This window comes from Bubalus kerabau, chromosome 18 (assembly GCF_029407905.1).
Source record: "Bubalus kerabau isolate K-KA32 ecotype Philippines breed swamp buffalo chromosome 18, PCC_UOA_SB_1v2, whole genome shotgun sequence".
Taxonomy (NCBI): domain Eukaryota; kingdom Metazoa; phylum Chordata; class Mammalia; order Artiodactyla; family Bovidae; genus Bubalus; species Bubalus kerabau.
Window position 1 is genome coordinate 2,952,587 of NC_073641.1, and position 24,184 is coordinate 2,976,770.

A 24,184-nucleotide genomic window follows, 5' to 3' on the forward strand; every position below is an offset into this window, starting at 1 on the left:
GCAAGTGGTGACACTTTCTGGGACACCTTTATTGCAATATGGAGATTCAAATATGGAATCAGAGAAGCAGCACAAAGACAGGCATTTGTCACGAAACCATGCGATTACAGGTGAGCAATCATTAAGTGGTTCTTCCTCTGTTGTTCTCTGGAGTCTTTTGAGGCCTCAAGTTGGCAAGAAGTCTTTAGCAGCGGAGACTCGCTCGCTCTGTGTGCAGACAAATGCCTAGGCAAACACGGAGGCCGTGGTCTCTGTGCCGGGCCACAGTCTGCTCGCTCACAGCTCACACAGCAGACGGCCAATCAGGACGAGCCTGGGCTCCTGTCCCAGCCCCCAGGGCTCCTGCCATCTCCCAGCTCCCCTCCTCAGAACTGGCACCATTTAGACTGCAGAGTCTGCACCTTCACGGCTTTCTCCTTCGGCTCTGGCCCTGTCCTTGGAGCCCCATGCTGCTCCATGGGGATGCTGACAGTGGGGGAGGCTAGACACGTGTTGGGGCAGTGAGCAGATGGAAATTTCTGGACCCTCCCCTCAATTTTGCTGTGATCCTAGAACTACTCTAAAAATAGTCTTAGTTATTGTTTTAAATCTAAAGAATGATTTTCAAATGGTTAAGAAAAGATCTTGGATGTGTGACAGGCCTGGGATGATTATTTTTTTGGCTATGAGACCTTCTGGCTTCCTTCAACCACACCAAATAAATGATTATCTTCTCCATCTACAGATAAAGCTCTGACTGGTGCAGGGGATCTCTCTCTTTCTCTCTCTCTCTTTTACATACACACACACACACACATACTTTTATAAGTTTGTATAAGAATAATATCTGGAAGCATATAAAGAAACAAGACAATGGCTACATTTGGAAAGGGGCATCAGCAACCAGGAAAAGCAGTGACCCTTGGGCTTTACTGACTTGTCATCCTTAAAAATCTTATATATCACAACTACCAGTACCTGAGACTTTCAGTTCCATCAACAGTCAATAACAACAATAAAACACATGGGTTTGGGAGAGAAATATGGTCATGTCATGTGCCCACTCTCTAAACTGCCTCTTCAGACCCAAGCCTTCTTCCAAATCACACTGCACGCAAAGCAGTGTCAACAGCAGGGAACAGCGAGGGCCCCGCAGGCCAGACCCACTGCACCCCTCAACCCGCCACCCAGAACTCGTCTCCTTGGCACCAGGCCTCCACTTCCTGCTCCCAGTCTGTGTCTTGATCAACAGATCTGACTCACTTGAAAAGACTGAAGGCAAAAGGAAAAGGCGAAAGAAGAAGATAAGAGGGTTATACAGCATCTCCAATTCAACAGACACGAACTTGAGCAACCTCCAGGAGACAGTGAAGGACAGAGGAGCCTGGCGTGCTGCAGTCCATGGGTCGCAAAGAGTCGGACATGACTTAGCAACTGAACAACAACTGGTTTCTTGGGACAAAGGACTTTGCCCACGATATGCCCTCAGGCTTTGCCCTTGTGCTGACTCCTGAGATCCCAAACCCATGGGGACCCGCCCGAGTGGGGTCAGGACACGAGAACTCACTTTCCCTATCAGACAAAGATGCCTCAGTGCTGGGTCCACACTCCTTGTGAAACCAAACATGAACGCTCTGTGACCACAAGTGCAGAAGTGAACCTGTGTCCTATCAGGGTTCACCACCCTGGCTCTCAGCGACCAAAGAGAGCTGCATGACTGACTCAGGGCACATGTGGCTCAGGACAGGAGCACTCCCTTCCGGCTTGGCTGCTTCTCCCCATTTACCAGGCCATCACTACGTGCGCGCCAACAAACAGGAGGCGTCGCGGACACGGGGTATCGCTGCTCAGGGCTGCCAGAGCTACAACAGGAAGACCACTTAGAAAATCATGGAGCCCACAAATTAGTCATCGCAGAGGTGCCAAGACAGTGTTAGTCTAGCCACTGTACTCAACAGCCTTACACATCTGAATGGTTTTTTAAAGCTCCTCAGAGGGGTGTGTGACGGGGGCGGGGGCAGTGGCAGGGCATGGGCTGTCACTAGCCCATCACACCAGTGGCCCTGAGCCTCCAGACACCCTTCTCCCTCTGTCCCTCCCTCCTCTGACATCTAGCCGGCAGGCCACGGTGCTGCATCTGCCTTCTGCCGCGCCCCCAGCAACCCTTCTCAACACCAAAGCAGAGTGATCTGGATGTGCAGAATCTAACAGGCAGCTTGTTTCTCCCCACCAAAGGGCCTCTGCATCCTGACTGTCAAGGTTGCGGGGAGGTGGTCTCCATGTCAGTGTGACTCCTGCCTGGACAGCAGGCAGGGCACGAGGACATGTGTGAGAGCAGCTTCATCACAACCCCATCATGGGTCGGCCGCGCAGTGAGCCGTGCAAGCTAATGACCAGGTATTGTCAAACTCTCAAAAGCCCTTGGCTTACCTCCTTGAATAGTAAACTGACTTGCTTCCTTGGAGATGCATATTTAAATTCATCTAGGATATCAGCCTTTGAGATTCTAATCACTCATGGACCACCTAGTTATCATTTCTAGGTCTCATCTCCATTATTATTTAATTAATATATCAATATTTCTATAAGTTAACTTACCTTTTCAATTTTATTTAACTGCCTGCTTCTTTATCCTTCTAAGCAAAACTACCCATAAGGCCATGGATTTGAAGAGGTATTTATCTAACACACATCACAAGAAAATCCATGAAAATGAAAATTAAAATGTTATGTCTGTCACACCTTGGCACTCATGGAAGGAAAATAATCATTCAGAAATCAAAAGACTCCACTGTGTCTTGAACTCTATTTCCCACCATTGTAGCAAAGACTCCAGTACACAGTAAGTGCTCATAGTGATTTGCTTATCGGAATTGGTCTCAGATGCCACTTGATCAGACTTGTCAGGATGTGAAAAATATATGTGTGTGTGTGTGTGTGTGTGTATATATATATATATATATATATATATATATATATATTCATTCCAGAACCTCAGCAAATCATTTCCCTGATTTCTAGGCCTTGAGACTAGAAAACAAAGAAAGAAAGAAAAAAAACACTTTAGCCCTGAACTTCTTGGTTCAATTAGAAGGGTCTAGGGAAACTGACAAGTTCATGCCATAACTTATTCTTAGCAAAACAAGAAAGCACTCAGGGAAGTGGAGCTTGCAAAAAAATGATGCAGAACTTTGTTTTAAGTGTCTTTAGGAGAAAGAATAAGGATGTCTGCAGACCCTAGCCCCCAAAGAGAAGGGGGTGGCAGAGGATGAGATAGTTGGATGGCATTACCCACTTAATGGACATGAAAATTTGAGCAAACTCCAGGAGAGAGGGAAGGATAAGGAAGCCTGGCATGCTGCAGTTCATAGATACTTAGCGACTGAACAATAACAACATGTAGAGTTGGTATGCGCATGGCAATCCACATGGGTGGACGTCAGCGCTTCAGTCATTCTCATCCATAAGCGTGAAGGGCCACAGTAAAGCCCCCAGCCCATACTTGATCACAGCTGGTTCTTAACCAAAATGGCCAAGGCATGGGTGTTCACGCAACAGACCTGCATGGGAAGGTCTGCTTCTCACTAGAGAGACAGAATTGTGCATGGAAAATTTCAGACCATAGTTCAAAGGGGCATGGTGACCCAATAAATTTAGTTGCATGGGTTATTAAAGGCAACTGTAAATTGAGCCTGAGGTTCCCCACCCCACCCTCTGTGCTTTTCCCACAGCTGAAACACATGTTAAAGTGGAGAAAGTTCCCAGGGAGGCCTGGTGCCTGCTCTGAGTCTATCTGACGTGAGATGCGCCTGGATGAAGGATGCCTCCGTAAATGGTCTTGCTGCTGATGTGCTGACCCCAGGAACCCCGGCCTGGAATCCCTGCTGAAAGCCGCGGAGTGGGGCCTCTTGGACCGCCAGGTAAAGAACCCAGCAGTAATTGAATCTGCAGCCAGCTGGAACTGGGAACATTTCCTTTCACTGGCTGGTCGTCACACCTAATCTCAGCAGAGAAGCCCCACTGGAGAGTGAATAATTCCTGTGCTCTTCCTCTGTGGGGTTTAGCAACGTAGGTGTCCTGCCAAGTCAAACAACAGTGATAGAGACGTGTCTTTGGGGATTAGTGCAAATCGGACTCTTACCTGCAGAAGAGGCTCAGGGATTTAGCTCTGCTCAGCCCTATTCTGCAACCTGTGTGATCTCAGGGTCAGAAAATAAAGTAAAAAGGCAGAGCTCAGCATTTAGAAAGCATTGCACAGGGAGTAGCATACACAGTTTCTCTTTTATTTCTTCTTCGGCTTTTCAAGAGAGACCTTTGGAGATAAAAAAAGATTTTGAAATTCCAAAATGATGTACAGAGCGGGTCCTTGTCAAATAAATCAACCAAGAAAAATAAAACCAGCAGAGAGGTTTCTTTTTTTTCCAGGGCTGACTCAGAGATCCATTTCTGTAGCAATGCCTGTGTATGCGTCTCCCAGGCAGGGATATCTAGGAGGAAAGGGGGCGGTTGCAGAGAAGAGGGGAAGCTAAGAGATTAAGAGCCCAGTTTACCAGGTTCAAAGAACAAGTGGGCTTTGGACTTTGTAACTACATCTTTACTCCTTAGGATTTTAAGAAGATGCACAAGATCAGGTGATATTTGCTTTGGAGGCCATGAGAGCTGCTTTCTAATCCTGCCTCCACTTCTCATGTATTGAGACTTTGGTCAAATCACTTAACCTCTCTGGACCCCTGTTTCTTTGCTAGAAATGGGAGGACAGCATTACTTTGTAGGGTTACAGTAAATATTAAATAAGGCAATGTATGGGAATTTCCTGGCAGGCCAGTGGTTAGAACTCCCTGCTTTCACTGCAGAAGCATGGGTTCAATCCCTGATCAGGGAACTAAGATTCTGCATGCCATACAGTGTGGCCAAAAAAAAAAGATGACACATAAGAGGATATCACTACAGAAATTAGATAGTATATAAAAAATTACTATGATTGAAAATTACCCAGCTTACCAATGTATTACAATTATTACTACCTCACCTAGCTTAAATTTTTTTAAGTGGAAGACACCATCATTCTAACAAGTGATCATTCTATCACTCAAAATGTATGTTTTATTTTATTTTATATAACTCGAATCTCAATTTTAAAAATCGCTGCTAAGAAGAATGGGTATTCAATGAAACATGCTGCTGAGCATCCAACACATGTTCCCAGAATATCTACTACATGTGCTGGGTTTTCCATCCCTGCCAGAGGAGAGGTGAAGGCAGTTCCAGACTCTTCAGGCACTTCGTAAATGGGCTCCTCACTGGGACAAGTGAATGGCCTCAAAAGACAAAGACTATGACAAGGAAATCAAGGAAGTTCTAGACGTATGGCACTCCCACTGGTGGTGGAGTAGAAGGGAGCCCAGCAGAACCTATCCAGCTGGAGGGGGAAGGGAAGTGGCTGAGGTAACCTGAGCAGCCTCCGTCTGGCCACACCGGATGCTACAGGCATCCTATCTGGGTTTCAAAGCACAGGCATCACCAGTGACTCACAGGTGACGCACTCACACGACCAGTGTTCCCAGCGCAGACACTGCCCGGACACGAAGGCAGGCGCCAGTGATACCAAGTGGAGCGCAGCCCCAAGCTTCCCATCTCAGGACTGCAGAGTCTAGTGAGGAGGACAACGTCAACACAGCATCACTAACAAAAGCATACACACAGACAGACGGGGAGCAAAGGGCCAGAGTCCTGGAAGAATGTGTGGGAGAAAAATGTAACAGCCTGGGGAGAAGGGAGCACACGGAAGGCGTCCCTGGGGAAGTGACCTTATCACTGGAGCTGAAGAGCGAACGGTGGCCACTTGGAAAGGAGGGGAGAGGAAGAGCGGCCAGGAAGGCAGGGTGGGGCCACGCCTTATGGTCCTGAGGACCACAATGAGGAGCCGAGGTTGACTCTAAGAGCCAAAGGAAGCTGAGGAAGGATTTTCAGCATGGTCTGTAGTTCAGAACTTCACTTTGGCTTGCCCTAGTGTGAATACTTCCCCTGGCGCCTGAGTGGAAACAGACAGGTAAAACGGGAGGGCTGTGGTCCTCCAAGTAAAAGATGCTGACGGCCAAGGTGAGTTCTGGGACGGTGTGGATGGAACAAGGTGGGGAACAAGAGGCCTCAGGCAGAGGCAGCTCCTCCCACCCCCGTGCCCCTCACTGCTCTGTGTGCCCCCTCCAGGCCCTGTCACCCTGGCACAGAGGCGTCCTGTGCAAGCCCCACACCCACCTGCTAACCACTCACAACTGGGCTGGGGGTGCTCCAGAGGTACAGAGCTGGGTCAACCCCCAAGTTCCTACAGGGTGGGCTCGATGGGAGACAGCCATTGGGAGGCAGGGTGGACTCCTCTTCGGCCTCTGTCTTCTTCCTGCCCTCTCCCACCCCTCCCCATCCACCATGGCATGGGAAACGAAGTGGCCTTAACACCATTGCTCACCTATTCAATCCTCAGTACCAAACCCAAAACCCACGGAGACCTGGAACACTTGCTTCGGTTAGAGCTTTGGTTCAGGCACCAGTCCCTGCTCTGTGGGACAGAAAGCAAGTGATTCACCTTCCTGGAACTCCCTGTTCTCATCTGTAAAATACTGATAATAACCCTTGCCCTGCAGGCTAGCTTGGAGGATACAGTCAGACAATATCTATAAAGCAACAAGTGCTGGGTCTGCTGAGTAGGTGTTTAATAAATGTTATTGCTATTCATTATTCTGAGGGTGAGGTTAAGGCCAAAAATCAAAAATGCCAGTCATTCTCCTCAGTCCCTTTTTTCACTTTGTCACAACCTATTGAGGTGGTAATGGTGCGTCTCAAGATACTCAAAGCTTCGAGCAAGATTCATCTTCATTTTTTGCTAAGATCCAAGCCTAAATTCTTTCTGGTATTACACAAAGTAGAGGCTGGAAGGGGCATTTTAACATGAGATGGATACCGAGACTGGAGGAGTGGCAGGGACTTTATCTGAACTCATGTCCCCAGGCTTTGCATTGTTAGTCCTGTCACTACAGCGTCCACCCTGTAGAAAGTAGGGACCAGCTCGGGAAAGGGTGGGGCCCAGGCAAGCAGTAGCAAGTCTATGAGAAGACAGGTAAATGAGGGACACGGAGACCACTGGGGAGATGAAGTATCCGCACCGGTGATGGGGGTGGCTGCCAGCATGCATGGGACCCAGACTTGAGCACTCGTGAGTGAGGGGAGAGCCGAACCATCCATCCTGAACATCCAAGTTTCCATCCAACTTGTTTTCATTCTTAAAAGACTCTGTAACTAAATTTTGCCACTTAAATCTGATCATAATGATGATGATGTAATTAGCAGTTCAGGTAGAGTAAGCACTTCCTTTGTTTTGAGTCAGATGCTTTGTTAGACACAAGGCTGCCATTATTTCATTTAATCCTCTCAATAATTTAGGCAGGTAATTCTATTACCCTCTTTTCCAGATGAGAGATTCAGGCACTTGCCTCAGGCTACACAGCTGGCCAGTGGAGAACCTGAAATTCACAGCGAGTAGCCCAAGGATACAGCCTGTGCTCCTAATTGCTAAACCAATCTCCAATGAAAAAGGGCATTTTTGCAATCCAACCTGGGTAGCACTCTGCAGTTCTACAGAGGGCTGCAGTCTCAAATTTATCTCATTTGATCCCATAGAAACAATGTCATGGTACGTGCCCAGATTCCCAATGAGGAATCTGATGGTACACTTTCCCAGAAATGACCACAAGTGCCCTACTTAATCAATTGCAAATGGTATATTTGTACACTGTATGTTATAAAGTTCTCTAGTGTGTACATAAATCAAATAAATACAGCAGTATTTGAGGGGCTTTGAGGAAACAACTGGGAGAACCTTGGGGAGAAGGTCTGAGGCTAGAGCCAGGGAGAGCCCCCAAGACAGGGGAGTGGCCACTTAAGAGAGATTTCCTAAATGACAGGAGCAGGAGAACGTGCTCTGAAAACACAAAAGCTGTCAGGGAGTGAAATTACTCGGTAACAGGGAGTAACGACGGCCAAACAGAAACTCTCTAAGTAAAGACACGGGTGTAGCTGCAGAGACTTCTGACAATTTGAAACACCATTAAGCAAAGGTATCCTGGGACTATTCCTTTTTTTTAAAAAATACATTTGTTTAGCCTATCAATCTCCTTCCAGTACTCACATCTCAAAGGTAAATTCTTCAACTACATATATTTAATGTGTGCCTGTTCCGTGCTGTTTGGTCTTTGGGCCACAAAAAATAAACTAGAACACTCAAAGTATAACTTTTTTTAAAAAAGGAAAACATCCTAGAATGCCGTTCTTTGTTTTACCATTCAAAAGCTCCTAGGGAACTTCCTAGTTAGAACCTTAATTACAGAAATTCTCATTTGTATTACATGATTTATATAACCCTGTCTTTCCAAGAGAATAAAATTCAGGTTTTGAAGCACCTCTCAAAACAATTTATTCTTCTCCTCTGACTAACTGCTTTGGCCAGCAATCATAAATTTATACCACATTATGCCAAAGTAAAAACACTCTAATAACTTAATCAAACATTTAAAATCCAGCTCACAGCCATATAATATACAGAAGCCGTTCTCTCAGCTTTCTCGTTAAAGGTCAATTACCATTTTTATTCTGAACCTCCACATCTTGGAGAAGCCACATACACACACAAAGACAGGAAGGCATAAGCATTTTGAGATTCAAAACTTGGCTTAACATATTTCCAGACTTAGAGCACTTCTCCTTGCTACACTTTGAAATGAGAAAATTGATCCTTCAGATATGTTTTTAAAATTCTAGTCAAACAGTATGATGTCAAGAAGGAGAATACAACAAATGAAACTAAAGTATTGGTTCTTAGATTCTCAAAGCATTCAGGGGAAGAGGTGGGCACAGCGTTAAACTGATGTGGCTGTGGCCCTACGAGAACAGCGTGATAGAAAACAAGGTAGTAACTGCCACTGTTTTGTCTGTTTGCCTGTTTAGAGTGCTTGACAATGCCCTCACTCCTATCAGACCGAAAATACTACTCAACTCACTTTTTAGATGAAAAAAACAAAACAAAACAAAACACGTTTTGACAACTTTTGAGGACAGACCAAGGACAGGAAGGAGATGTGGTGTTTTTGGCTTGGGGTATATGACCTCAGGGTGTCAAAAAGCCAATGAGTGAAACTGCAGCCATTTGGCTCACTTGGTCAAATGGTTCTCTTTCTTAATTCATGACTCTTGGCCTCTGAAGATGATGAAGAGAAGAAAGAGAAGGAAGGTCCAGGAGGATGACCGAAGGTGGCCAAACACCATGTGAAACATTTCAGCTAGATAATGTCGCAAGACCCTGGTGAAGTGAGTTAGTGGAGTCATGTGACTTATGCATTTAACCTGTGAGTGAACCAAAGTGTAAAGTGAAAGTCGCTTAGTCGTATCTGACTCTTTGCAACCCCATGGACTATACAGTTCATGGAATTCTCCAGGCCAGAATACTGGAGTGAGTAGCAGTTCGCTTCTCCAGGGGATCTTCCAAACCAGGGATCAAACCCAGGTCTCCTGCATTGCAGGTGGATTCTTTACCAGCTGAGCCACCAGGGAAGCCCAACCAAAGTGCAGCCACTCAGCAAAAATTAAAGAAGGTGAAAAATATAAGGTGCAGAAGGTCCTACCAGCCATTCTTCTCAATGAACCTGTGCTACCAAATGACCCTGAATGAGAGATGTGAACAACCTCTCAGTCCTCATGGCGTGCTCACAGTCAGCCCATTTTTGGTGATGTGAATTCCAGAAATCAATCATATTTCTCAGTACCGAATGGTCCCTAAGTGTCTTGTTTTTGAACGAGAGAACCATCAATACTTCTGCGTATTTTCCATTTTGATCTTTCACACCAACTTAAGCTCCTGTTTAAAAGGCAACTCTAATCAACAATGATGATCTCCAATTCACAGATGGTATTAGAGCTATTAAGAAACGTTCTCAAGGCCCATAGCTGCCAAGTGAAATGAAAAGACTGACCCAGGTTCAAATCCAGATCTATCCTAACTCTAGAGTCCATACTCTTCAGCTCATAATCATTAGGCTAAGTGTCTACCACACATTCACTCTAGCTAAATTAGCAGATGAAGGGCCTGTGTAAACTTTCAGAGAGCATATAACTCACCCTGACTGATGCCAGATGCATCACTCTTTGCCAAACTGGTACTCATGATGTATTATTGTTGCTGTTTAATCACCAAGTCGTGTTCAACTCCTTGTGACCCCATGCACTGTAGTCTGCCAGGCTCCTCTGTCCATGGGATATCCCAGGCAAGAATGCTGGAGTAGGTTGCCATTTCCTTCTTCAGGAGATCTTCCTGACCCAGGGATCAAACCTGTGTCTCCTGCATTGGTAGGCAAATTCTTTACCGCTAAGCCACCAGGGAAGCCGGTCATGTTGTATACTCCTATGTGATTTTTAAGTCTTGGTTCAAGTGATGCCTCCTTGGTAAAGCTTTCCCTGACCTCTCCAATAATTGGTCACTTCCTTTATACTCTTGAACCTTCAATATTTGCCATGTTCAAAGACACAAGTGTACAGATTTGCCTTCCTAGCAGACTGTAAGCTCCTTGAGGACAAAGATTTCCTTGTATTCTTCTTAAAAACTCTAGTATTAACAAACTAGTGCATCAAAGAAGCTCAGGAAATGCTTGTTACATGAAACTATCTAATAACAAGATGAAAAATATGCCTGCAGACTCCCTCTGGAAGTGGCTGGCTGCAGTGGGGTAGGTGGTAGAGGAAGTTGCTGAAAGGAAGTATGAAAATCTTTGTCTTAGAGATTCCCCAGGACCACATAAGCAGTCTTTTTCTTTTCTTCAATCCCGTTTAGAGACTGAAGTGAAACGCCTATGAGCACTTGTGACAAGCCAGATACGATCCTGAATTCTTCGTGTGTATGCTATTTAGTTTTCTGCAACAGCCCTATGAGGCACATATACAGATGTTTTATAAATGAGGCACCTGAGGCTCAAAGAGGTTCATTCATTTGTCCAAGGTCAGACACTGTGTACATGTGAGCCAGCAGGTGACGCCTTCCTGCTTGGCTATACTTTCTTTCTATGTAGCTCCTGAAACTCCTGCCATCACTAGCTCTATATTCCTAAGTCTTGTTCTCTATGGATCCAGCCCCATCTTTCACTATATGACAATCTTAAAGGTTTAAGTCTAGGTCTTCCAACAACCTTCTCCTCTTCTGCCTTAGACCTTTTAATGCATACTCAGTCACTCAGTCATGTCTGACTCTTTGCCACCCCATGGACTATAGCCTGCCAGGCTCCTCTGTCCATAGGATTTCCCAGGCAAGAATATTGGAGTAGGTTGCCATTTCCTCCTCCAGGGAATCTTCCTGACCCAAGGATCGAACCCATGATTCCTGCATCAGCAAGTGGATTTTTTGACACAGAGCCACCTGAGAAACCCCAGAGCTTTTAATCCAACTAGAGCAAAGAGAGCTTGGTGGAGGGGTCAAGCTGGGCTGGGTGACAAAGGCAGACCAAGAGTCTTGCCTGGGCCTTCTAACAGCTCTGAAAATCTTCACTAGGTTTTTTCTTTCCCCCTACTTCCTTAGTCTTATAGCTTCCCCCCAGACTGTCTTGTAATTCTTAAGGAGACAATGGAGAAAATATTCCGAGATGGAAGTTTTGGGTTTGTTTTTTAATAAGGAATAATAACATAAAGCAATCAAAAATCTGTCAACAGTGGTCTTTCTGTTGTTGGCAGCTTATACCCACACAGACACTGGGTTTTTTTTTCTTTTTAAGGACTTAGAGTGATTTAAGTGTTGACACCGCAGGCAATACATTTCACAAAGAAAACTCTGTCCATAATTCTGAGTTAATAACAATGCTCAGGCTTTGATGTTGCTACAAATGAGGCCAAATGAAGAAAAAGCCATATTCATGGGCAGTTAGAGGGTCTGGCCTATAAATGATAAGCTCAAGGTACATAATGTGTTAGTGATGATAGGAAAAGCAGGAGTCTATCTACAAGGAACAAAATAGTTCTTGCAGTAATTTCTATTTTTTTTCCCTACACCTATGCATTTAAAAATATAACCTAATTATTTAATTCATATCTGATTAAATGTGAAATCTAGGTTAGAGCTAAGGGCACCATTTCTGTTTTGCTCTTTGGAAAAACTGAACTAACACCAAGGCAACTCAAGCCCTCAAACACTGCATGCTGGATTAACATTTCATGGAAGTCAAATTGTTCTCTGATCTGTTTCCTTGTCTGCAAAATGAGAAAACTGAATAATACAATATCTCAATCTCCTTCCAGTTTGTGGCCGTGATTTTTTTTTTTTCCCCTAGCTCCTGAATTCAGAATAGTCCTGGATTCAAATCTCAGGTGTGGCAAGTTACTTTAACTTTCTGAGCTTCAGATATTTTTCCTTTGTGAAAAGGGCATGATTATTAAAAAAAAAAAATACATTAAAACTTTTCCTTATCAATAAAATGTTAAAAATACAGAAAAGGAGAAATGTGTTTTGAGCGTTCATATGCCTATCATGTAAATTCAACAGTTGTTTTCAATTTGCTATATTTGATTTTGCCTGTCTTCTTTACCAAACCATTTTAAATTATCAACATCAGGGCACTGGATCCCTATATTCTTCAGATGCACCCTGCCCCTCCAAATTAAGGAGATCCTCTTATTTAACTAGGGTACCATTATCATGCTTAGTAAGATTAATAATTCCCTAACATTAACCGACATCCAGTCGACTTTCAGATTTCTCCATTTGTCCCCAAATTTCATTTTATACATTATTTTCTACAAGCCAGATTTCAATTAAGAGCCATGTACTTAAAGTTTGATCTTACACACCTGTCTCCAAATTCTGTTTTTAAAATAATTTTTGAAGTGTAATATATTTCTAGGGAAGTGCACAAATCAAAACCGTGTGGCCTGAAGCATTTTCACCATGTGAAGAGCTCCATAAAACCTCTACCCAGATCTAGAAACAGAGGATGATATACTTCGGAAACCCCCTAAAGTCTCCTTCCATTTACAACCCTTCAAGGATAAATACTTGGAGAAGGCAATGGCACCCCACTCCAGTACTCTTGCCAAAAAATCCTATGGACGGAGGAGGCTGGTGGGCTGCAGTCCATGGGGTCGCTAAGGGTTGGACCCAACTGAGCGACTTCACTTTCACTTTTCACTTTCATGCATGGGAGAAGGAAATGGCAACCCACTCCAGGGTTCTTGCCTGGAGAATCCCAGGGACGGGGGAGCCTGGTGGGCTGCCGTCTATGGGGTCGCACAGAGTCGGACACGACTGAAGTGACTTAGCAGCAGCAGCAAGGATAAATACTACCCCAATTTTTAATACCATAGATTGATTTTGCTTGTCTTGAAGAATACATAAATGGAATCAAGTAATATCTACTATGTTCTGCCTTTGTCACTCATTCCGTTTCTGAGATTTTCCATGTTGTCCCATGTAGCAGTCGTTTTTCTATGTTGTTTCCATTCTCCATCAGTCTATCTGATGGTATGACCGTATCTCAGTTGATTTTTTTTTTTTTTTTCTCATGTGGGTGAGCATTTGGTTTGTTTCCAGTCCGGGGCTACTACAAATAGTGCTGCTATGAATATTCCTATGTATGTCTTTTTGTGGGATGTAAATCCAGGAGTGGGATTGCTGGGTCATGGGGTATGTGTATCTTCTGCTGGAGCTGCCAAAGAGTTTTCTGGAGTAATTGCATCCAGTCCCACAACAGTATATGATGGATGCAGTTTGTTTCACATCATTCTAAGTGTTCCTACACCATTCTGATGAGTGTGTGATGTACATCACTGTGGTTTATCTTCCATTTCTCTGAAGATTGATGACACATTGAGCATTTTTTCATATGACCATTAGCCATTCAGACATCATCTTTTTTTGAAGTACCTGTTTGAAACTCTTAACCACTTTTCTACAGTCATTTCTCCTTTTCTTACCTGTTTGCAGAAATTCTTTATATATTCTCAATGTAAGTCTTATCAGTTACATGCACTGTCAATATCTTTAACCACTCTGACAGGTCTTTTTCACTCAACTAGTGAGGTGTTTTGATGAATAAAAGTTATGTATTGTAATGTAGTCCAAGTTACCTACTTTTTTCCTGTAAATTTACTGCATTCTGTATCCTGCTTAAGAAGTACTACAACCATGAAGACAGCCTACATTACATTCTACAAGTGTTATTATATTATTTTACCTTTCATGTAGAACTGATTTTTGTGAATGTTATGAGCCAGAGGGCAAGACAATTTGCTTTCCATATCCAACTAATCTATCACAATTTATTAGATCATCCATTCCAAGCTGCTCCACAGTTCCATCTTTGTTACAAAGCAAGTACCTTCTGTTCCCTGGGTCTTCGATCTGTCTTGGCTCTCCTTGGCCAACTGCATTTTCATATAAACTTTAGAATCATTTTCACAGTTTCCACAACAACATGTTAGCATTGGAACTGCCCTAAATCTATGTATCAATTGGGAGAGAACTGTCATCCCTGAGATATTGAATTTTCCAATCTATGAACATAATGTATTGCTCTATAAATTTGAGTCATCTTTCATTTTTTCCAGTAATGTTTGCTATTTTCAGTGTTAAGGCCTCACACATCTTTCATTAGATTTATTCCTGGGCAGTTGATATTTTTTGATGTTGCTATATACATTACTTTAAAAATTTCCTCATTATTTGTTGTTGGTATATAGACGTTACACTGATTTTTGGTACACTGGTATTGTGTCTAGTGACCTGAGAAATTCACTTAGGAATCCTGATAGTTTATCTGTAGATTATTTTGCATTTTCTATGTATTTAATCATGTCATTGATATTTTTCTATTCTAATCCTTATACCTACCTATTCTTTCTCTTTTCTTCCACCTTTCCTTCTTCTTTTTTTTAAAGTCATGGCCAGGACCATGATTTCCAATACAATGTTAAATGGGACTCATGACAAAAGATGTCTCTCAGAAGGAATGCTTTAAATATTTCCCAATTAACTATGATGCTTGATTTAGGATTTTTTTTTAAAGAAATTCCATTTTATTCTTATAATTCTAAATACTTTAAAATCATGAATTGGTGTTGAATTTCATTAAATACTTGTTTCTGTATCTACAGAGATGAAATGACTTTTTTCATCTACTCTGTTAACGGGATGAAATACATTGCTGTTTCTGAACTAATAGAAATTTAGCTCTTGTTCATGTTACAGCCACACGCACGTCAACAGGGACTCGGAATTCTTTCACTTTGTGTCTCTGCCTCCTTCAAGTTCTTGGAGTCCTGTCAATTTAGCCAGAATAGAGGAAGAGGGCCAGGATGCAGGGTCACAGAGAGCAGAGCACTTCCACTCTGATTCCATGGAATTCCAAGCTTCAGGGACAAGTCTCCACTTAACTTCCAGGAGTTTGGGAACTATAGATGTATCTGTCCTTATGCCAATACCTCTCCAGCTTTTCGGTTGTATGAAACCTGCTCTCTGGGAGATTTCCTAAGAAGGGCTCCATGAAAAACACAATGCCTGAGTTCCTAAATGCTCACAACAGTTTTCCTGTAGCCATTACTTTTGAATATATGTAGGGCTATGGTTCACAGTTTACAAAATTTCTGCTTCACAGTTTATTTAAAAATTATTCAACTGTATTCTGGCTTTGGTGTCAAAAATATACTAGCAATCTGATTTTCGTTTCCATTATAAGTATCTCATTAATTGAATGCTTAAAGATTTTTTCCTATATACCCTGAGATAACTATGATTCAAAAAGACACACATACCCCAATGTTCATTGCAGCCCTATTTACAAAAGCTAGGACATGGAAGCAACCTAGATGTCTACTGACAGATGAATGGATAAAAAAGATGTGGCACATATATGCAATGGAATATTATCCACCCATAAAAAGGAACAAATTTGAGTCAGTTGAAGTGAGGTGGATGAACCTAGAGCCTGTTATAGAGAGTGAAGTAAGTCAGAAAGAGAAAAACAAATATTATATATTAACACATATATATGGAGTCTAGAAAAAAATGGTACTCTTTTCTAGAAAAAAAAGAAAAAAAATCTATTTACATGGCAGGAATAGAGACACAGACATAGAGAACAGACTTATAGGCACAGTGGTGGAGGGAGAGGGTGGGACGAATTGAGAGAGTGGTAATGACATATGTGCACTACCACGTGTGAAACAGACAGCTAGTGAAAGCCACTGTGTAGCGCAGTGAGCCCGGCGCAGTGGCCACCCACAGGGGTGAGCGGGGCGGCGGCAGGGGGAATCTCGGGAGGGCAGGGATGTATACTTATGGTTGATTCTAGGCGTTGTACGGCAAAAACCAACACAGCATTGTAAAGCAATCACCCTCCAACCAAAAATAGATTTTTTAAAAAATAAAATATAACGAATGCAGAAGATACAAAATAGTTCTATTAGTTTTAAACTATATTTAGTTTATATGTAAAGTATATTTAGTTTTAAACCTGCAGGGACTATTTTCCAGGCATTTGGTTTCCTTTCAGTATGTACCTTCAAATCATCTTTTATTTCAAAAAAATGTTAATTACTATTAGTTTAGTTTTATTTTGTTCCATTGCTTTAGTTTTCTTCCTCCGAGGTTCATATTGTAAGTGTATTAGAACATCTTTGACTGACTTCTGTATCTATTACTGTTCCTTAAATCCTTTTTGCTTTCCTATTTGTTTCTTATTGATTTAAAAAAATACTTCTTTACATTTTCCTTTTCTCTTAAAGTATTATCCATTACATGTATCTTCTCTTGAATTCCATGTAGGTGAGTACTGTTCAGTCGCTCAGTTGTGTCTGACTCTTTGCGACCCCATGGACTGCAGCACGACAGGCTTCTCTGACCTTCAACATCTGCATGAATGGATTTTTGGTGTAAAACAGTAAGATTTATTTTCCGCATGAATCTGTAATTCAAGCAGGGTTTGGCATAGTCAACTTAAAAGAAAATAATAAATGTTTTATATTAGAACAGATTTAGGTTTATCTGGGGGCTCAGACAGTAAAATATCTGCCTCCAGTGCAAGAGACCTGGGTTCAATCCCTGGGTCAGAAAGATCCCCTGGAGAAGGGAATGGCTACCCACTCCAGTATTCTTGCCTGGAGAACTCTATGATCAGAGGAGCCTGGTGGGCTACAGTCCATGGGGTCAGACACAACTGAGTGACTAACATCTTCACTTTTTTCAAAAGTTGAGAAGGTAATACAGAGCAATTTCACATACCTCATTTCTGGTTTCCTCTATTATTGACATCTTACATTCATATAGTACATTGGACAAAATAAACTTATACCGATACATTATTATTAACTAAAGTCAATACTTCGTAAGGGTCCCTTAGTTTTCACTTCTGTCGCTTCTCTCGCTTAGGATGCCACCCAGGCAGCCTCCATTACATTTAGTTGTCGTGTGCTCATCAGTGCCTTTGGCTGTGAAAGTTTCTGACTTCTTTTTGATGACCTTGACAGCATTGTATTCACATGTTTTAGAATAGCCCCCAAGTGAGATTTGTCTCATGCTTTTCTCATTAGACTGGAGTGATGGGTTTCTGAGATGAAAATCACAAATGTAAACTGCTATTTTTATTATATCATATCAAAGACACATACTATCAACATGACATCACTTTTGATATGGACCTCAATCACCTTGCTAAGGGAGTATGTCATATTTCTCACTACAAAATTACTATTCCCCACCCCTCTCTTCTCATACTTTTTTGAAGGAAGTCACTGTGGAAAGCCCACACTTAAGAAGTGAAGAGTTACACTCCACCTCCTTGAGGGCAGAAAATCTACATAAATTACTTAGAATTCTTTTGTGTGGGCAATCTCTCCTCATATGTTTATGTATCCAATCATTTATCTATATTACTATGAACTCATGGATATTTATTTTATACTTTGGTTATAATCTAATGCTAATTTATTTTATTGGTCAGATTACCCATACTTCCTGTCCATCTGTATCAACTGAAAGTATCTATCAACATATTAGGTTAAACATTTGTTCACACTGATGTCTCCAATTCTCATCCATTACTACATGGATCATTACAGCTTTCCCCACTGCTTGTCTATAAACACTCATTTCAACAGTGAGAAACCTGCCCCACTGTGCATTGTTTAATTCCAACATACATGTGTCAACCACAAATTGGCACTTGCCCTGGGTGCTTGCCATCTCCCTCTACAAGGATTAAATTATGTGCTGCTGCAGCTGCTGACCTTCAGCAGCCCAATAAGGAGTTCAGGGTGGAGAGCAGAAATAAGGCACTCTGTGCTCAGGGAAAAACGGGCAGAACAGGTCTTCAAACAGTTAGGTATGCTCGGGAGCTGATTATATGAGCCCAATTCTTGTAGCTCCTCATATCTAGAAAAGCACTAAAATCCTTCATGATGATGACTGTTTCTCATGACTAGCAGAAGCTTCATGAGACCAGGAGAAACCTTCTAAAAAATAAATGTGCTTGATTGCATGTATTCCCCCTTTACCAAAATCACATTTATACTGTCCTTCCCCCCATCTCTTTGGAGTAATTTCTCAGAGCCATCTGAGGTGCTATCCCCTGCACTGCAGTCCTCATATTGCCCCAAATAAAACTTAACTCATGACTCTCACATTATGCATTTTTAAAGTCAACACATTTTTTGTAATGATTCCGGAATTGTTCACCCATACACCTGTGGGAAATAACTCTGTTGACTAGGGCACAGTTCTTGTGTGCTATTTTTTTTTTCTTTTTACTGTAGTCTCACAGAGTCCACTCACTTCAAATCTACTTGTTGTTGTTCAGTGCTAAGCCATGTCCATCTGTTTGTGAGCCCATGAACTGCTGTGCACCAGGCTTCCCTGTGCTTCTCTGTCTTCCCGAGTTTGTTCAAACATGTCCATTGAGTCAGTGAGGCCATTCAACCATCTCATCTTCTGTTGCCCCCTTTTCCTGCCTTCAATCTCTCCCAGCATCAGAGTATTTTCCAGTGAGTCAGCTCTTCCCATCAGGTGGCCAAAATATTGGAGCTTCAGCAATAGTCCTTCCAGTGAATATTCAGGATTTATTTCCTTTAGGATTGACTGGTCCTTAGAAAAGGCAGAGGAACCACAGATCAAATTGCCAACATCTGTTGGATCATAGAAAAAGTAAGGGAATTAAAAAAAGAAAAGTCTACTTCTGCTTCATTGACTATGCGAAAGCCTTTGTGTAGATCACAATAAACTGAGGAAAATCTGTGTCAGCACCTTTTCCCCCGTCATATTCAGTGAGGTTGATTCACACATTCATCACAGTGTGCACCCTATTGTGGGATCCTCCAATTTCCTAAATGATATTTTTAATTTGCACACATTAAGGTTCACTCATTTGTTTACATTTATTTGGCTCTGCTGGGTCTTAGTTGTGACATGGTATGCGGGATCTTCGATCTTCATTGCAGCACGTAAGAACTTTAATTACAGCATGTGAACTCTTAGTTGCTTCATGTGGAATCTAGTTCCCTGACTAGGGATTGAACCCAGGCCCCCTGCATTGGGAAAAGAAGTCTTAGCCACTGGACCACCAGGGAAGTCCCATGGTTCACTCTCTGTGCTCTCAAATTCTATGGGTTTTGATCAATGCCTGTGTCGTGCATCCACCATCTCAGGATCACACAGCATAGTTTCCCCATCTGCAGTCCCCATTCTCCCACGCTTCACCTATTCGACCCTCCACCCTCTCCTTAAGCCCCTAGCAACCACTGATACAGACTGCAAGACACAGTTATGTTTAACTTTTTAAGAAATTGCTACACTGTCCTCCAAAGTGACTGTACCATTTTGCTTCACCACCAGTAATCCCCAAGGGTCTCTTGTGCAGTAATCAATAGTGTCAGTTTTCAGTATTGTGGCCATTCTAGTAGATGTGCAATGGTACCTTATTGTCTAATTTGCATTACCCCAATGAAAAATGAATCTTCAGGATGTTTTTACTGCTTATTTTCCATCTGCATATCCTTGGTATAGTGGCTCTTCAAATCTTTGGCTCAATCCTCCTTGTTGGTGGGTAGGAGTGTGTTTTCTTACTGCTGAGTTTTGAAAGTTCTTTGTATATTCTGTATGTTGTTGTTGTTGTTGAATTGCTAAGTCATATCCAACTCTTTGGGACCCAATGGACTGTAGCCCACCAGGCTCCTCTGTCCATGGAATTCTCCAGGCAATAACATTGGAGTGGGTTGCCATGTCCTCCTCAGAGGATCTTCCTAACCCAGGGGCCAAACCCGCAGGAGATCCTGCAGCTGTTGCATTGGAGGCAGAATCTCTACCGCTTAGCCGCCAGGGGAGCTCTTTATATTCTGTATACAAGCCCTTTATTAGACACATGCTTTGCAGAAATTTTCTCCCAGTCTGTGATTCATCTCTTCATTTTTGTAATAATTCTTTCTCAGAGCAGAAGTTTTTAATTTTAAAAATGTTCAACTGATCAATCTTTTTCTTACATGTATCATATTGAAAAATTCATCCTCAAACCCAAGTCATGTAGATACTTTCTCTCGTGTCTTCTTCTAGAAGTTATATGATTCTACATTTAGGTCTCTGATCCATTTTGAATTAATGTTGCATAAGATATAAGGTTTCTGTCTATGTTCTGTTTTCTGCATATCAACATCGAATTGTCCCAGCACCATTTGTTGAAAAGACTATTTTTTTCTCCTCTGTCTTTGCACCTTTGTCAAAAATCATCTATTTTTGAATGGGTCTATTTCTGGGCTATGTATTCTGTTCCATTAATTTATACATCTAATATTTCACAAGTACCATGCTGTCTTGATTACTGAAGCTTTATAGTAATTCTTGAAATTGGATAGTGTAATTCTTCCAAGTTTGTTCTTCTTCAGTACTGGCAGTATTTACTTTGAAATGACTTATTTTATTTCTAAATTGTTTCTTGAGTTCATTGCCCTTCCTTTCAAATCCTACTCTAATCATCTAAGTTTTAAAAGTTCAGATTTATGTTGTTCTTCTACAGTTTATAAGATCTTACATTTGTGTAGCTAGTTTTGAACTATTTCCTATTATAGTTCTCATCTGTTTTGTGGGTACCTCTTTCTCACATGTTTTCACTGTTTCTAAAGAGATTATTATGTTTCTTATTCTTCATTTTTCTTATAAAAACTTTTGTATGAGCTTCAATCATAATCCTCTTGGTTGCATACTTCTTACATGAAAGAAGTTCCCTGTAGTTTTATGAGGGAGGGGTGGGAAGTCATAGCTTTTTAGCTTTAAGAGTCTAGAGAGCTCATTTTCGGGTTTTTTGGTTGCTGTTTTTTTTTTTTGTTTGTTTGATTTGTGTGTATCTGTTTTTGGTTTTTGTTTGTTTTTGTTTTGTTAAACTAATGAAAAACATGGCCTTGTATTTTCTAAGATCTGCCTCTTCTGGTGATTTCTAACACTTCCATCACAAAGGTCTCTCTTCATTTCTGCAATTGCTCCTGTTCTGACTGACTAATCCCAAAAGTTTCGTATCAATGTTAGGCCCTTCTTTGGAAAAGAGCCTTGTTTTTATTAGTTTGAAGAGTTTTTAGGACTCAGAATACTCCAAATACTATCAGTCATTATCACATCATGATTCCTTTGTACTTATCATGAATTGGATTTAATCAAACTTCCTTCTAAATTGGTAACTTTTCTCAGTTTGATCTGGAAAAGGTCAGTTTTCATTCCAATCCCTAAGAAAGGCAATGCCAAAGAATGTTCAAACTACCTCACAATTGCACTCATCTCACACGCTAGTAAAGTAATGCTCAAAATTCTCCAAGCCAGGCTTCAACAATACATGAACTGTGAACTTCAGATGTTCAAGCTGGTTTTAGAAAAGGCAGAGGAACCAGAGATCAAATTGCCAACATCTGCTGGATCATCGAAAAAGCAAGAGAGTTCCATAAAAACATGTATTTCTGCTTTATTGACTATGCCAAAACCTTTGACTGTGTGGATCACAACACACTGTGGAAAATTCTTATAGAGATGGGTCTAGTAAGACCACCTGACCTGCCTCTTGAAAAATCTGTATGCAGGTCAGGAATGAACAGTTAGAACTGGACATGGAACAACGGACTAGTTCCAAATAGCAAAAGGAGTATGTCAAGGCTGTATATTGTCACCCTGCTTATTTAACTTATATGCAGAGTACATCATGAGAAATGCTGGGCTGGAGGAAGCACAAGCTGGAATCAAGATTGCTGGGAGATGTATCAATAACCTCAGATATGCAGATGACACTACCCTTATGGCAGAAAGCGAAGAAGAACTAAAGAGCCTCTTGAAAGTGAAAGAGAAGAGTGAAAAAGTTGGCTTAAAGCTCAACATTTAGAAAACGAAGATCATGGCATCCAGTCCCATCATTTCATGGCAAATAGATGGGGAAACAGTGTCAGACTTTATTTTTGGGGGCTCCAAAATCACTAGATGGTGACTGCAGCCATGAAATTAAAAGACACTTACTCCTTGGAAGAAAAGTTATGACCAACCTAGACAGCATATTAAAAAGCAGAGACATTACTTTGCCAACCAAGGTCTGTCTAGTCAAGGCTATGATTTTTCCAGTAGTCATGTATGGATGTGAGAGTTGGACTGTGAAGAAAGCTGAGCACCAAAGAATTGATGCTTTTGAACTGTGGTGTTGGAGAAGACTCTTGAGAGTCCCTTGGACTGCAAGGAGATGCAACCAGTCCATCCTAAAGGAAATCAGTCCTGACTGTTCATTGGAAGGACTGATGTTGAAGCTGGAAACTCCAATACTTTGGCCACCTGATGCGAAGAACTGACTCATTTCAAAAGACCCTGATGATGGGAAAGACTGTAGGTGAGAGGAGAAGGGGAAGACAGAGGATGAGATGGTTGGATGGCATCAACAACTCAATGGGCATGAGTATGAGTGAACTCCAGGAGTTGGTGATGGACAGGGAGGCTTGGCGTGCTGCAGTCCATGGGGTCGCAAAGAGTCAGACACAACTGAGCGACTGAACTGAACTTAGTTTGATCACTGTGTTTTCCAGTGAGTATGTATTGGTAATTTTAGGAATCTCCTGTTCTCAAGTTCTTCTTTCTACTTTCTCCCACACAGCTGAAACAACACAACAGTATTATAACCATCAGCTGTGCCACCCCGCCCCCAACTTTCCCTAGGGAGGTGGGTGTTTACTGGGATATTTTGTCAACAAGTTTTATTGTAGATGTTGTCTGTGTGTCTTTCCTTTTGTTATTCTAGTTGTTAAGCATGTTTTGAAGGGAGGAATGTTCAAATGTTTAACTAACCTTGCCTTCCTTGAATAAGCCAAACTTGGCTATAATATATCCTTTTTGGGTATTGCCAAATTCATTTCACTAATATTTTGCTAGGAAATTCAGATAAATACTCATGAAATATGCTGTATGCAATCCATACTTTTATATTTTCTCTTGAAATGCTTTGTTGGGTTTTGCTATAAAGGTTATGCTCTCCAAATGACTAAAGTTGATTTTCTTTATAAAATGGGTTTATGTTAAATTGATACTATTTATTTCTTAAAACTTTGGTACAATTTACTGATGAAGCCATCTGAGCTTAGACAGTTCTTAGGGAAATATTTAGATTAAATTAAAGGCTTATTTCATTTAATTTAAATTAAAGGTTTAATTAGATTTTCAGTTCAGTTCAGTTCAGTCGCTCAGTCGTGTCCGACTCTTTGCGACCCCATGAATTGCAGCACGCCAGGCCTCCCCGTCCATCACCAACTCCCGGAGTTCACTCAGACTCACGTCCATCGAGTCAGTGATGCCATCCAGCCATCTCATCCTCTGTCGTCCCCTTCTCCTCCTGCCCCCAATCCCTCCCAGCATCAGAGTGTTTTTCAATGAGTCAACTCTTCACATGAGGTGGCCAAAGTACTGGAGTTTCAGCTTCAGCATCACTCCTTCCAATGAACACCCAGAGCTGATCTCCTCTAGAATGGACTGGTTGGATCTCCTTGCAGTAGGATTATATATATTTTCTACTTCTTGTTTTAGTTTTTAATTTCACTTAATCTTTAAAATCCTTGAAATAAAGTTCTTCAAAATTTGCTCTTACTATCATTCCAATCTTGGCAAATCCATACTTATGTCCCTCATTTTATCCTG

The 24,184-nt window shown here is 41.8% G+C and overlaps 1 protein-coding gene across 3 annotated transcripts in view; it reads right to left on the reverse strand.

Annotated features, from left to right (window-relative positions):
* Nucleotides 1–24,184, reverse strand: part of SLIT3 (slit guidance ligand 3) — a 781,214-nt gene that overhangs the window by 636,478 nt on the left and 120,552 nt on the right. The gene's annotated exons all lie outside the window — the stretch shown is intronic.